This window comes from Ailuropoda melanoleuca, chromosome 10 (genome assembly GCF_002007445.2).
Source record: "Ailuropoda melanoleuca isolate Jingjing chromosome 10, ASM200744v2, whole genome shotgun sequence".
NCBI lineage: Eukaryota > Metazoa > Chordata > Mammalia > Carnivora > Ursidae > Ailuropoda > Ailuropoda melanoleuca.
In genome coordinates this window covers 104883309-104898475 of record NC_048227.1, presented here as the reverse complement: position 1 = coordinate 104898475, position 15167 = coordinate 104883309, and the positions used below count along the sequence as shown (strand labels likewise).

At 52.3% G+C, this 15167-nt stretch overlaps 1 long non-coding RNA gene across 1 annotated transcript in view; it reads left to right on the top strand.

The window, feature by feature from the left end:
- Positions 1–300: 300 nt before the first annotated feature.
- LOC117804039 overlaps positions 301–15167 on the top strand; it is a 28559-nt gene continuing 13692 nt past the window's right edge. The window contains exon 1 of the long non-coding RNA XR_004628214.1: positions 301–1613. This is a non-coding gene — a long non-coding RNA (uncharacterized LOC117804039). The remainder of the gene's footprint in view (positions 1614–15167) is intronic.

Sequence of the window (15167 nt, the reverse complement as noted above, 5' to 3'; positions counted from 1 at the left end):
TGGGGCCCTTTCCTCGCAGTTGGGCTCCAGGGGCTCTTTGTGCTCCTGGGGTCGGCGTCTGCAAGAACAGTGTGGAAGGTGGTGAGGCAGCGGGCTTGCTGGCAGAATCAGGAAGGGCACCGCAGGGCTCCGTCCAAACCCTCAGGGAGGCTCTGGAAGGTGCTGCTGCAGGAGTGGGAGGCAGGAGAGAGGGGGAGCCCTGAGAGGAGGGAGGGGAGGGAGGAGGGGGGAGGTAGGGAAAAGAGAGNAGAGGGAGGAGGGAGGGGAGGGAGAAGGGAGGGGAGAGAGTAGGCAGGAGGGGAGGCTTGGGGCCCAGATGAGAGGCTCTTTGTGCTGAGGTTCCGATAGGAAGAAAAATTTTTGAACAAGTTTCCTGTTGTATAACCTTATCTGGAAAGTAAGCATTTCAGGGTCTTTCCGAAATTGAAGGGCACGATTTGCTTGTATTTGGTTCTTCAGTGTCCCCAGAAAAAGACTTAGGAGCGACAAGCACTGCTAGGGTTTTGCTCTTTCTTTCTGCCCTTTCACCTCAAGCTTTCAACGTCCAGCCTCATGACATCAGCCCTTATTTTTAGGGATGTTTTGATGTGATATGTGTAACACACTGCTGTGACCCAAGCATTCGGACGCGGTGGCCAAAGGCACTTGAGCTGATTCAGGGTCGGCTGTCCTTCACCTTGGGGCCCGGACAATGGCAGCCTGGGCTGGATCCCAGGACTCCTGAGGGGGTAGGAACAATGGGGGCAGGGAGGGCTGGAGGCACTCAGGGGCCCCCCTGCCAGCCTGCAGGACTCCGCTCACCCAGCTTAGACTTTGTGACCCACCAAGACCCCTGTGCCCCTGCCCACTGTGGAGGCTCCCGGGATGTTGCTGGCCACATTTATACTTCAGGAGAAGTCCCAGAGCCGGTACAGAAAGCACCGAGTCACCTTGAGCTTAATTCTCAAGGTTTGAGCCTCCCCGTACTTGTCAGGCAGAGGTGGCCCTGGCTTGATGCTGCAAGCAGTGATTCTATGTGCTGCCTTCGAAACAGACACCAAGGAGAGGGACCCTGGCTGCATGTGACCCCCATTAATGGTCAAGGGCAGGGAAAAGAAGAGATGGTCTCTTTTTAGAAAGAACCCCCAGTGAAGCAGCAAAACCACACACACACACACACACACACACACACACACACACACACCCCAAAACACATCTGAGCTGTGGCAACCATGGGGAGGTGTATACCACTAGGGTCACATTATCTTCCTTCAAGAAGCCACCAGCTCCTTCATAGCTGGACTCAGCTTTCCAGCCCAGGCCATGCCCCACCGGAGGCTGAACTTGGGGGGGGCATACGTTCTGAGGGCCTGGGCATTTCTACCCCTCCGGAGTCGTCTAATAGGTGATATTGCTCTGAAGCTGGCTGAGACTCTGCCAGATTGGCCCCACAGGCCGAGGCTCCCCTTGCTCAACCCTGCTTCCTCCCCTTTCACCTTTTAAATCTCTTGCCCTTTCTCTGCGTCTGTGCGGCTTCCCGGAGGACCTGTCTGGTAGAGGAGCACAGATGGGACTATGTTTGGAAATCACAGTGAACCAGAGTCGGTTTCCAGCCCCGACTGTACTGCAGATTGGTAAGCTGTCTGACTCCATGGGACTTCAGGCAGACCCGAGGGGTGGGTGCAGGGAGGTGGGCTGCCGGGCTAAGAGCTGGTGGGAAGGGGGAAGAGGAAGCCCTTTCGAGGTGCAGCTGATGTCCTTGAGGAGGAGATCGGGCAAGGGTGATCGAGCCCCAGACAAACTGCTGAATGTGAGCTAAAAAGTCCACTGCGGAGGAGCCCCTTCCTTCCCATTTTCACACATGTCCTGCTCGAGTCGGGGTCCGAGCATGCAGGGGGTCCTATTTCCTAATCTGACTTTGGGGAAGTAAGTCTGCATTTGCAGCTGCTGGGGTTGCTTGGAGCTCTGCCCTGGGGGAGGAGCCCAGCGGGGAGCTTGTGCCACCCCAAGGTGGGTGCCTGGGGACTGGGTTGGTGGCAGGTCCAGGACACCGCACAGAGTTTAACGCCAAGGTGCAGATTTATTTTCAGTTATCTGATATTTCCTTCTGTGTCTGATGAACGGTGGCCGCCTATTAAAGGGAAGGGAGGATTTCTTCGATCTGGCAAAGCGGCGTGTTTCAGCCCGTGCCAGCCAGCCTCATGTCCAGGTGTCACTCACACTGTACAGCCTATAGCACACTGCGTTGTTATGAATGAAAGAGCTTTAAAGATGAGGCAGGAAGAGTAGGGACCTAAAGGACATACGATGGATCGTTTCAGAAAGTAAATTTTTTAAAAGATTTTTATTTATTTATTTGAGAGAGAAAGAGAGAGCCTGAGTGGGGGGAGGTGCAGAGAGAGAGGGAGAAGCAGGCTCCCCACTGAGCGAGGAGCCCGACAGGGGGCTTGATCCCAGGACCCCAGACTCATGACCTGAGCCGAAGGCAGATGCTTCACCAACTGAGCCACCCAGGCGTCCTGAAAGTAAATTTCTGAAGGAGGCACCAAAACCTATTTGTTTTTTTTTTTAAGATTTTATTTATTAATTTGACAGAGATAGAGACAGCCAGCGAGAGAGGGAACACAAGCAGGGGGAGTGGGAGAGGAAGAAGCAGGCTCCCAGTGGAGGAGCCTGATGTGGGGCTTGATCCCAGAACGCCGGGATCATGCCCTGAGCCGAAGGCAGACGCTCAACGACTGAGCCACCCAGGCGCCCCCAAAACCTATTTGTTAAATGAATAACTACTTTGTTGTTTGAATTTGAACTTTGATGCAGCATATTTTTTTTAAAACACCACGATGGTCTACATGTACTTTTAGAAGAGACGGCTGATCTAAAATGCCTCCAGATCCTGCATCTTCCCAGGTGGATACTTTCCCAGTAGCGTGTCTGCGAGCGGTCCGCACTTCCCTCGAGGCAGCAGCCCTTCGAGCCACGAGCTGGGATGCACAGCCCTCATTATAGCCCTGAGCAGGGACGAGGGGTTTGGGGCTGGCCCTGGCCCCGGCCGAAGCGTCACCATCCTAGGTAGGCACAGGGAAGTGGTCCCTGCTCCGGGGAGGAGTGGAGTGTGGCCACCAGCTTTTCCTGCCAGGCTCTTCTCTCTCCCCGTCCCTGGCCCCACAACACAGACGCCAGGGAGTGGGCTGATCTGTCCATGACACGGGCCATGGTGGCCCAAAGCAGTGCAGGTCAGAGTTCCAGGGATGTGTGTCCTTCTGGGTCCAGACAAAGGATCGCAGACAGATTTCATCTCCGTGTCAAGTCTTTTTGATTGCGGATCTGCCTGGGCCACTGTGTGTGGGGATTTTAAGGTCACCTCCAGGCTTATAGGAATCTGCGACCTCTAACGGATTGATTGAGTCAGCTGCAGGTGCTAGAAAGGAGCCTGACAACATGCGTGTCCTTTATTGGTCATACTGGCCTGGGATTGTTGGCTCTATCTGTACAGTGTCCCCCAGTACGGTTCCTTCACTGAGGTGGGGAAGTCTGGCTCTCCTGTCTGGACCCACTCCTGTTCCTTCATGGTAACCCTTTTGGCCTTCAAGCACCTGAGTATTTCATGTTCACAGATCTGCTCCGCCTGACAATTCGCTCCCCCTGAAGTAGTGAACAGCCAGCAGCTGGGTGCTGGGGGGTGCAGGGACGGGCAGACTCACTCAGACCCAGGGACACCAGGCTTCTAACTCCAGCCTTAGTGGCAGCAACCCAGTGGATGCCTCCTTAAGGATCTCGAGGCCCCAAACACCTGTCTTCCTCAGTTCTTCATGGATGTGTACAACCCTATCGTCAGCGTCTTCTGTGAGTGTAAGATTTTGAATCCCACCTCGTCATGAGCCAGTCTTCCCTCCTACCTCATGCTGGTGTTAATTTGGAATGGGGCTGGGGAACAGATAGGGAAAGGAAAGGGTTCCAGCGAGCCTGGGGTTGGAAACACAGAACGGGGTGATGAGGAAGGAGGCCAAAGACAGACTTTGTTAACCCAATGTTAAGGGTTCAGCTGTGTTCCCCCCCCAAAAGGTACGTTGAAGTCCTACCCACCAGTGCCTATGAATGTGACCTCATTTGGGAATAGGATTTTGCAGATGTGATCAAGTTCAGATGAGGTCACCAGGGTGGGCCCTACTCCAGTTTGACTGGGGCCCTTACAGGAAGAGGAGGGAGCAGAAGGCCCTGTGGAGACGGGCCAGGGTGGAGGAGGCAGAGCCGCCAGGGAGGCTGCCACCGGCCCAGGACCACCCAGGGCCTCTGGGACTGGAAGAGGCAGAGAAGGAGCTGCCCCCAGAGGCTTTGGGGAGAGCCTGGCCTATCTGTCAACACCTTGATTTCAGACTTGTAACCCCCAGAGGGTGAGAGGACAGAGCTGTCTGCAGCCCCCAGTCTGGGGCGCTCTGTTGTGGCCCTGGAAAGCTGCTCCGGCCTGTTTCTCTCATTCCTAAAAACAGAGTCGTCATTATGATAGATACCATAGATTACTACGATCATAGATTGCAGGTACGGGTATCTTAGCCACAGAATAAACTGTGGGCCAAAAAAAGAACTCAGCTGGGGCTAGCGGTGCACGCGGTCCCACAGGACCCGGTAAGTAGACGGAGCTAGACTGCCTGGAGCTCAACACACACACACCACTGAGAAATAAACGGGCTCGCAGTGGAAACGACCAGCGTAGACGGCCAGGGAAATGCAAGCAGCGATGAGAGAAAAGAGAAGAGCGCGCGAGACCTGTTAATCAACAGACACAAGGGTTCTGGAAAAGTAGGGAAGTCGGAAATAAAAGGCAGGCTCCTGCTTCTGTTCCCAGAAGGCGAGGCAGGAAGTAAAAGCTTGCCCGGTGGGCCAGCCAGGCTCCCCAAATCCACGAGGGCAGCGTCGTGGCACGAGGAGCACCTGCGGGAAACACGGGGGTCCCCCGTCGCCTCCTGGAGCAGCAGGGAGAGACAGATGGAACCACCTGTCAGGAGTGTGGTGTCTGGCTTTGGGACAACTGCGGGAACCGATTCTTTGATAAGAGTCACCTCCTTTATTACAATCGCCCAGAAGGCCAGCAGCAGCAGCAGCAGCGCTTTCGGAGATCAAAGGGTCTGTATCCCCAAGTGACAGTGTGAGTGGTTCAGGAATCCCTTGTCACCTCGGAGACATGGCAGCCGGAGCCATGGTTCTCACAACCTAGGGCTGGTATGCGCTGCCAGCTCTGGGGCTGCGGAAGAAAGCTCCAGTGAGAGCTCGGCTGGCGGCTGGCACTCAGGCCGTGCAGCAGGAGGGGTCATGTGGCAGAGAGCGGAGCCGGTGGCCGGGCTGGGGGTAGATGAGCCCGTCCCAGAGTCTCAGGGTTTGTGTACAAACTTGACGAAAGGCAAGCAGCAGACAAAGCACGGGAGCCACGGAGGGCTATCCGGACCAGTCCTCAGATGCCAGTGATGGGAGGGTCTGTCCCCAGGAGCATAGCTTCACCCCCAGTCTTAAAAGCCCGGTGGTCTAAGGCTGGCCTCCGGCGGCAAGCCCAAGTGCTCTCAAGCGACAGTCAGCTCAGAGGGTTCAAGTCTGTTTCACTTCTGCTCTCCCACCAAAGCGCAACTGATTAGGGCCTCCTTTCTCTTCTCCTACTTGGAAAATGTTATTACTCATGCTAATTTTAAAATGGGTAGATTTGAGTTGTGGAAAAAAAAATCCCTCTAAATTAAAATTCTCTGTGACAATTGTTTTGGTGACAATTTACTTCAAGTGATGCCTGGGATGTCAAAATCCCTCTATAAAATAAGATTGGGAACTGCTCTCTGGGGCTTATTAAACACCCATATCAAGCAAAGTTAACGAATGTGTGCTTAGTGGCAATTATGATTATAGAGAAATAAAAAATTTTAAATATGGACATATATGATTATATGGAATTAAAAACTACAATGTTATAAAACCCAAGTAACCAGAATACACTAAGACAGAAAGACGCCCTACAAATACTAGGACCATTGCAGACAGTAAGAGACCATCTAGGGTCAGGGCTGACATTTCCTAGCTTTGTGTTGTCGACCAAAATGTCTAAGTGGTGGAGCCTCTATTTTTCCATCCATGAAATGGGGATGGTGCTTCCTCATATATGGTTATAATGAGGTTACTCATCACGGAGCTTGGCACATAGAAACAATAATAAATGGTGAACAATAGTAATGTGGTAACAGTAAGATATTTGTAATACATGACAGAGATGTGAAAAATATATAAAAGTTTCTTACAAATGTCCAAGCATTTAAGACTCTCTAAAAAATGGCCAGTAGAGTTCACAGTTCACAGAAGTTGAAATTAAAGTTAACAAATTCAGTGACTATTCTCTACTCAGTAAACTCACTAGGAGTGAAGCACAAAGTAATGCAAATATCTAAGGTCATTACAACAACAGAGACGGTGTGGTTGAGGGAAGGAGCAGGTGAGTAGGAATGTCCAGGAATTCCTGATGGAAGCACCAGTTTGTTTGATTATTTTGGAAAGGAATTTGAAAGACTTATCATGGAAAGCCATAACATTCTACACATTGACCCCATAATTCGGTTCCAGAGAGTGAAATAATTCAAATTAAGAGAAAGCTATATTTACAATGAAGCATGAAGGTAGAATTAGAAGAATTTTAAAAATCCAATAATATAGTAATGGTTGCTTTGTCATAGAATACTAACTCTATAACATATTACATGGTGATTAAAAATGGCAGAGTGCATACAAAATACAGTGTGTACAGAATAATGTCAGGTAGGATACAAGTTATTGAAAATATGCAAATATTTTAAAAGTAACATAAATACCTATGGATACATATAAAAGGAAGCTATAAAGAAATGCAATTCATTTTACATTGGTGAAGAGATTTGGATATAATTATCTATATATTTTATTGATAAACATATTTATATAATCTTAATTTCTCCATAGAACCTGTTATGAATCCATAGTTCTTCATAATTCACTTTGTATTGACCGGTCTTTGGATATAAAGATCCCGATGCAGGAATTCAGTTATGACGCAAGGGAGCTATGTCCTCTTTGGGGCATTTCCTGATTCGATTTAGAAATATCTCCCAAGCACGTGGATGTGTCTTTCTAAGGAAAGGTTTATTCCTCAAGATTTGCTTTTGGTTCCCTGGTACGCTCTTTCATGTTCCTATAAATACCCCAACCTTTTAATCTGCTAGATCATTCTCTATTACACCTTGAAACACCTTGAAAAGTCACTGGATTTTTTCAGTCAGAAAAGGAAAAGTTAATTAGGAAAGTACCAAATAACTGAAAGACTATTATACATGATGAAACTGGCCAAATAGAAATGTTCCGTCATTCACCTGTTTTTGTGGTTTTTGAGAAAGCCGCTAAGTTTTATAAACGACAGAAACACTTTCTTGAAGCGACAGATCAGGCCCTACACTTGCATGGCAAGAGAAGCTATTTTTGTCTCTGGGTTCTGGTTACACAGCCCCAGCCTGGAAGCTTTGTTCTCAGAATTCACGCTGTCATCAAAAGGACTCACTACAAACACAGCCGTGGGCCCGCCAGCGGCTCAGCTGTGGCCACAGCTGCAAACTCTTCTGTCACGTGAAAAACTCAGGGCTTTTTCTGGGTCTGGAATGTCTGTGGGCCACGCCCCCTGCCTGCCTTTCCTTCCCCTGGAAGCTTGTCCAGGCTTAAGTGTTGGCTCGGTTTCCCCACCATGTCCCAGCACAACTTTCCTCCGTGTGAACCACCGAGCAGCTGGCCCTTCTTGCTGCTAATCCATGAGGGCGATCTGTGCGTGTCCAGCTTCTGTAACACGGACGGGCCCCTGCGCGTCCCCTCCTAGCCCAGGGGAGACATGTGTTAGTTCACAGTGCTGACATGGTGTCTGGCCCACAGGCCCCGGGGGGGATCTGCACGTGTGGTCTACGTAGAGACTTTAGGGGGTCTCTGAAGTTCCCCAAATCCCGGGCCAGGTTTGAACGCCCACAGTGCTATGACCTGCAAACAGGGGTCCCTGGATTATTTTGTCTCAGTAAGTCCCCAGGGGTTTGAGCTGATCCCGGAGGCCTCCTTCTGCTGGCCAGCGCTGGCAGTTAGGATTAAGCAGGTAGGCTTCCAGACCAAGGGGGCCTGAAGGGCAGGCGGTTGGCAGGGAACTTCTGGGAAAGACGGTTCTAAGGACCAGGAGACCCAAGAGTGGGAGCTCCTCCTGGAAGTCACCCAGCACCTGGAGCAGAGGCTGCTGTGCCCGGACCCCAGACCTAGCTCGTGCGACAAAGTGGGAAGTCGGGAGCTCCTGGGTCGCCGGGCAGGCCTTCATGAACCCTGATTAGTCGACTCTGCGCTTGTTATGGGACACAATAAATGTCCTATTTCTTAAGGCACTTTTACTTGAATTTTCTGTATTTTTGTAGCTGATGGACTTAACGTGAATGCAGCCATTCAGAGCTTTCATTAGACGATCAGCTGCGGACCATGGTTAAGGATCTCTGTAGGAGGTGTTTAGTCGATACTGACTGATTGATAGATGGAAGCCCAGAGAAGTCCTGGAAATGTCTCCGAGTGACCCAGGCCCCTGGGCATGTGCCGGGCCACATGGAGGAGGCTTCTAGCTGGACGGTGTTGTTCCCATGCTCCAGCCCACTGCCCGGTGCTGCCAGGCCACAGGGGAGAGGATGAGGGAGGCATCAAGGTTAGAGCAAGCCGGGGGCTTGGGCCACCGCACCAAGGGTGATGCCCGAGAGAGGAGCAGGTGGGCTGCCGGCTTGGGGGTCGCGTTACCAGCGGGTGGATGCATGGAGAGCAGGTAGGGCAAATAGGTTTCTACTCTTACAGGCCAACTCTGACAGATTTGATTTGTAGTGTTGAGAAGGATTCCGAAACCCTGCCTAAATTTAGCCTTGATTGTTGCTAAGTCTCTGAAGGACACGGTGAGATGCTCATCTTCCCGAGGACTGGTTCTTGGCTTCTAGGGCAGGAAAGTCAGGGAGCCCCTCCACAGTAGGAACCATCAAAAGGGGGCCCACCTATCTTGTAAAAGGCCCACTCCCTTTGACCTGCTTCTCCGTTTAAAGACAATCTGAGATTGAGGCAGACGGAGTTGCTCTTCCTCAGCCGCTTCTGCGGAAACCAATAAACTCCATCCGCCTCGGAACGTCTACTTCTGTCTGCCCCTGGAGTGCCTCGTCATCTGAGGACGGCAGTCGACCTCCCAGGTGCCTCCTTTTTCAGAGCACATCCCAACGCGGGCGCTGGCGGGGGAGCACGGGGACAATGGTCAAGCCCCTCCCAGCGAAGGGCATCAGGCGCAGGGTCAGGGGGAGAGGCCCAGGGCTTGGCACGTTTGACAGGAGCTTCTGCCCGGCCATGGAGGAGAGCAGAGGGCCGCCGACGGGATTTGGGGTCTGCTTGGAGCCGGGGAACCGAGAGCCCCATTCACTCGGCCCAGAAGATGTGTTCTACTCTGAGGGCGTGACATACAGGAAGAGGGCATGATGGAAATGAGATTGTAGGAAGATTTATCTGGCCGCAATAGGCCAGCAGGCAGCGGAGGGGAGCCCAGAGTCAAGGAGAACCATCTGGACGGTGTGGGGCTTGGACTGGAGGGCCTGGGTTAGTACAGAAGATGCCAAAGGCAGGTGCAGGGGAGGGACCTTGCCCCTTCCTCTCTCTTCTCACCCCTTCCCACAGTTCATCCCTCCAGGTGCCTCCCTTCTTCCTCCCTCCTTATGTACCTTTCACTCCCCTCTCTCTTCCTTTCTCTTCCCCTCCCCTCCCCCTTCCGCAGTCCCAGGTAGGTGACAGGCCGCGCTGGCTTCCCAGTGTGGTGGACTGCCTGTGGTCTGAGAGGTGGTTGGGTCTCCCGCACCCGGACCCCTTGAAAGATGGATCGCTCCCTCCGTGGCCCTGGATCTCAAAGCGGGGGGCTGGGGTGGGGTGTGTGGGGTGCGCCTGAAGGCTTGCTTGAGGCGAAGCAGATGGTGCTCTGGGCTCCACGGAGGTGACCGAAGGACATGACCTTCCTCCCGGCCTTTCTTTTGGGAAAGGAAGTCTTTGGAAGTTTGTAGCAACTGAATAAATCTCATCACTTTGATAAGCAGGGTCCCATTTCACTCCCCATGTGGAGAAAGCTCCACACTTCCTCTGATTGTTTCAGTTTATTGAATTTCAGTATGTGAGACATGATAGCCTTACTCCTGGGGAGCGTGGGGAGGAAGTGAAGGGGCCCGGCCGGGCCCACGCTGGGCAGGGCAGGAGGAGGAGCGCGGGCCGGTTATTCTTGGAAGTTATTTTGATCTGCTGGCCCCCGTCAGCTCATGTTTCTGTGCCCAGCCTCAGGGCCACGTAATGGGAGGATGAGGCGTTGCATTATAATAATAGACTCCGAGCTCACTGGAGGCGGGCGGCTCTCCGAGGGCATTGGGACCTAGCTGGCTCGCTGGCTCGCTGGCCCGGGTCCCCCTCCCTCCCAAGCGCCACTGGTGTCATCCAAGGGGTAACTCACTGCGGGGACACAGGGGAGCAGAGAAGGTGGGGAGCAGACTGGCACTGCTTCTGGGGGCTCCCCGGGAATGAAACCTTCTGCACTGCTCCAGGGAGCAGAAGTGACTCATGGGGAGCCTGACTCATGAGATCAATGGGCGGGAGAGCTGTGGAGGCAGCTTTCAGCTTGACATAAGGAAGAATGTTCTCGCCATTAAAGCTGTTTGAAAAACGGAACCAAGTGCCCAGTGACATAGATGTCCCTGGCATGGTGGGAGCTCACATCCCATCGATCCGGCACCTCCCACCCCAGCCCCACATTTTCCATTTTATTTTTTTAGTTTAAGTATTTTCTTGTCTTATAGACGTTTTACTTTGCTAGGCTATAGCCACAACAACCACCATTTACTGCCTCCCAGTTCTGGAAGCTAGAAGTTCGAGATCCAGGTGTCGGCAGGTGGATTCCTGCTGAGGCTGGGAGGGAGAGTCGGCTCGGCTCCTCTCCGCTGGCTTCTCGGGGTCTGTACGTGGTCTTTGGTGCTCCTGGTCTTGTGGAAGCTTGACCCCAGTCTCCGCCTTCGTCCTCACAGGGCCTTCTCCCCGTGTCCAAATTTCCCTTCATAAGGCCACCAGTGATACTGGGCTGGGCCCACTCGACTCCAGCAAGACTATGACCTCATCGTAACTTAACTGATTACGTCTAATGACCCTCTTTCCCAATAAGGTCACATTCGCAGTTACTGAGGGTTAGGACTTCAATATATGAATTTTGGGGCAGGGAGGCACAATTCAATTCATAACAGATGTGGTGCGTATGCACTGTAGAAATTCAGAAAACAGAAAAGAAGTCAAAACTTCCACGTTTCTACAGCTTGGAGAAGACCACCTCTATCTTAGAGCATATCCTTCTGAAAAAGATCTTAAAATGGGACAAAATGTATACACTGTTCTGTACTTGCTTCACTCAACCATCTTTACCTTTCTGCTTCACTCAACACATAACCTGTGTTTAAAGTGTGTATTGTTTCCAGTAGCCTCACTCAAACCAATAACCCATCTGTGGCTGTTCACTTTAACGAACTGTTGTGTCCGTTAGTCTCTAAGCGTCACTGTCCCTTTGTGACATTGACTTAGCTTGGGCAGTTATGCTGCAGAATGTCTCCCCTGCTGGGTTTGTCCGACCGTTTCTTTGAGATGTCATTTGGCCTGTTCCTCTGTCCCCCGTGTCGTCTGGACACTGGGGTTCATTGTAGCATTGGCTGCACTCAAGTGATGTATTTTTGTAGAAGGCATCACAGCCACTTCTAAGTCCCCCTGTCAACAGACAACAAATGTCTGGGTGACTCAGGCCGGGTCTTTCCAGGTCTGGGGATGGTGCCTGGGGAGTCCTGCCTTGGCTGGGGAGTAGCACCTGACCTCGAGTGCTCCTTGCAACACTGAAGTTTCAACAACTTGAAGGTTTCTGGTAGTTGAGACAGGTAGCCACCCTATCTGGTGGCTGCTGGCACCGGGAGGGGAAGTGTGGCCCATCCGCTGGGCCACTCTGATTGCTGCCCTTTGGGGACCACACTGATCCCAAGATTTCCAGCCTGAGAAGTCCTGGCCTTGGATTCCCAACAGCACGTCCAGTACGGAGGGGTGATGAGGGCATGATTTCTCATCAGACCTGTGCCTCCATAGTGGCCCAAGCCCCACATGCGCGGCGAGGCCACGGTGCTCTCCCATTTCCCTCCTGGACCATTTCCAGGAAACACCATAGCTCTTTTTCTCCAGCAGTTACAGTGTTTTGTTTTGTTTTGTTTTTTCTTTAGAGGACCCATTTACAATGCAATACACAAACTTTATGTGTATATTTGCTGGTTTTTTTTTTTTTTTTTTGGTGACAAGTGTATACCCTTGAATAACTCAAACCTCTATCAAGATACAGGACAATCCCATCACTGGTAGTGTCCACGTGTCCCTTCCTGGTCAGTCCTGGCCCACCCAGAGGTAACCGCCTTCCCCACCATAGATAATTTCGCCTGTTCTGCAACTTCATGTGAAGGGAATCGACAGCACGTTCTCTCCTCCTGAGTCCAGCTCGGGTTTCATCCGTGGTGGGGCACCTGTGAGCAGGTCATTGTCTTTATTTCCCGAGCTGTATGGCATTATAGGAACATTCCCTGGTTTATTTATCCATTCTCCTACTGATGGACACTTGGGCTCTTTCCAGTTCTTTGCTATTATAAATAAAGCTCTATGGACATTCTTGTACAAGTAACTTTGTGTACAAATGTTTTCATTTCTCTTGGGTAAATATCCAGGAGTGAAATGAGTGGGTCATAGTTGAAGTAATTCCAACATTTATTCTCTCATCAACAATGTATGGCGGTTCTGGTATTTATCAGCCTTTTATTTTTTTGTCATTCTGGTGGGTATGTGGTAGTATTTCAGGGCCCCTCAATTTTGCATTTCCCTAGCGATTTTTGGTGAGAACTTTCTTAGATGCTTATTGGCCGTTTGTATATATTCTTCTATGACCATAACTTCTTAAAATTAATTTTTTCCCTTTTTCTTAATAAGCACTGTAGCTGTTGTTGAACTTATTCAAATAGGCATTCGACACATGAATCAAATTTCTTGCTCATCCTTTAGTGAAGAGTATCCAAGATAACGTGGCTAGGAAGCGGTTTTTGATAAGAAGTGAGGTCACGTGTATTCATCCTGTTATTCCTGATTCCCGCCATCTGGGCTTCTGCTAAGTTCGTCATCAGCACGGACTGCAGGTCGGTAGACCGGTGCTGCTGACCCCAGCCCCTGTGGATGGTGTTGTCAAAGAGCTTTCTGCTGCATCGGGAGGGGCAGGGTTGGGCGGGGCAAAAGGAGCCGAAAGACCCCTCTGCCCTAAGTAGTTCCCCTTCCAGGGCTGGGAGGAGGTGGGAGAGAAGGACAGAGCTTGCAGTTGAGGACAAGGAGGGGAGGAGGCACCGCTTCCGGGGCTGGGCCCTTGGTGTTGGAGAATCATGACGCCAGAGAGCTCTTTTCAAGTGTCAGGTAGAACGAAGCCAATTCTTCAAACAGGGAGGGACAGCCCTTTCTGGAAGAGGTTCCTTCCAGCCGGCTCAGACGGTTTGCAAGAGGACAAGCAGAGCCACCAGGCAGTCACTGGGAGCTGGTGTCCCTGCCCAGCCCAGCGAGTGCTCCCACCCTGCCCGGTCTCTACTCCCCGCCCAGTTGGCCGTGGCTGCTCAAACTCAGTGTCGTGCTCACGTGGTCACCCCTCGCCTGTCCTTCTGCAGGTGCTCCCTCTTCATTTAGAGGCACTCGTTTCATCGTGGGAGGACTTTACTGCTCTGTTTCTGTGGTCTTAGAAGCCTCCCAGGAATTTCACGGAAGACCTTTGAATGGGCCACAGACAAGGAGACGGGGGAAGCAGGATGAGCAGGGAGGGGCGGGGAGGGACACGCAGCCCTCAGCTGTCTGCTCCTGTGTCGCAGTTACGTGCTCTGGAGGGGTCGTGGGAGAGGGAGACCGAGGACCCTCCCTCTGCCGGAGACCCCGCGGTGCCCTGTGTACAGGTTTAAAGTGAGTCCAGCGAAAACCAATGATCAACAAATGAGCAGATTATGAACATACTATGAACATACGAGCTTATAATCCAGAGACACCTTTACCCTGTGCCTCACAGGGGGGAGATCCGTGTGATAAAATATGCTCCCCCTTCCCGAGTGTTCTCAGTTGTGGCGGGATCCAGCTGTTCTCCTTATTCCTTCAGAACAAGGGGCCGTCGTGCCACCTCACCTGAACCTGAAACTGCCCCCAGAGCCGCAGTTCCAGCCGTCAAGGTTTACGAGAGGAAATAAGCTGGGATGCTCGACGCTCGGGGACAAGAGTGAGGAGGGTGGAAGGCCCCGGGGTGCGACAGGCCCAACGTGGGGCCCTGCCCCGAGAGACCCCACAGGATGGCCCGGCGCCTTGGGTCTGCCCACGCCAGGCCAGAAAGGATTAGGGGGAAGAGGAGAAGAAAGGCTGGTGGGTAAGAAAGCGCAGCTCAAGCAAACACAAGCAGCTTCGTGGCCTGCCGGCCACGGCAAGCTCCCCTCCAGCAGAGAGGCCCTGTGAGAAAGGGTCTGAGGCCTGCCCCTCTCAGCCCCGGGGCAAGCAGCCAGTGGCATCCGTGCCCCCAGCCTGGGAGGGCTGCAGGCTGGCACAGGGTGCAGCGGGATGGCGCGTTCCCAGGCCCCGGGGACAACCTTGGCCGAGTCCCATTTCCTCCTGGAGAAAAGCTTTAGCCCCGCGAGGGGGGGCAGGGGCTGCAGTGTCTTTGGGGGGGGGTCCAGCTCCCTCCCCTGCAGGGTGGCCCAGATTGGAGTCACTTGAATGTTATTTACTCCCTTCCAAGGGCCGCTGGAGGGGCCGCGATGAGCTGTGTGGGAGAAGGAGTACCTCATTCAGTGGCCTTTGCCATCACGGATTGGAATCCCAGAGTCTAATGTCCGGGAGGAACTTTGAGAGCAAGACCTGGCCCTGTCACCTCATTTTACAGAAGGGAAACTGAGGCCCAGAGGATTTAAGTGTCTGGTGGCCAAGAGCTCTCAGTTACTCGATGGCCTCCTGAGTTCCAGCTCAGGGCAGGCCCTCTGCGCCCCTTGGAAGGGGAAAGGACATGGGGATGGGAAACGGAGAGCAGTCTCTGAGTCAGCGAG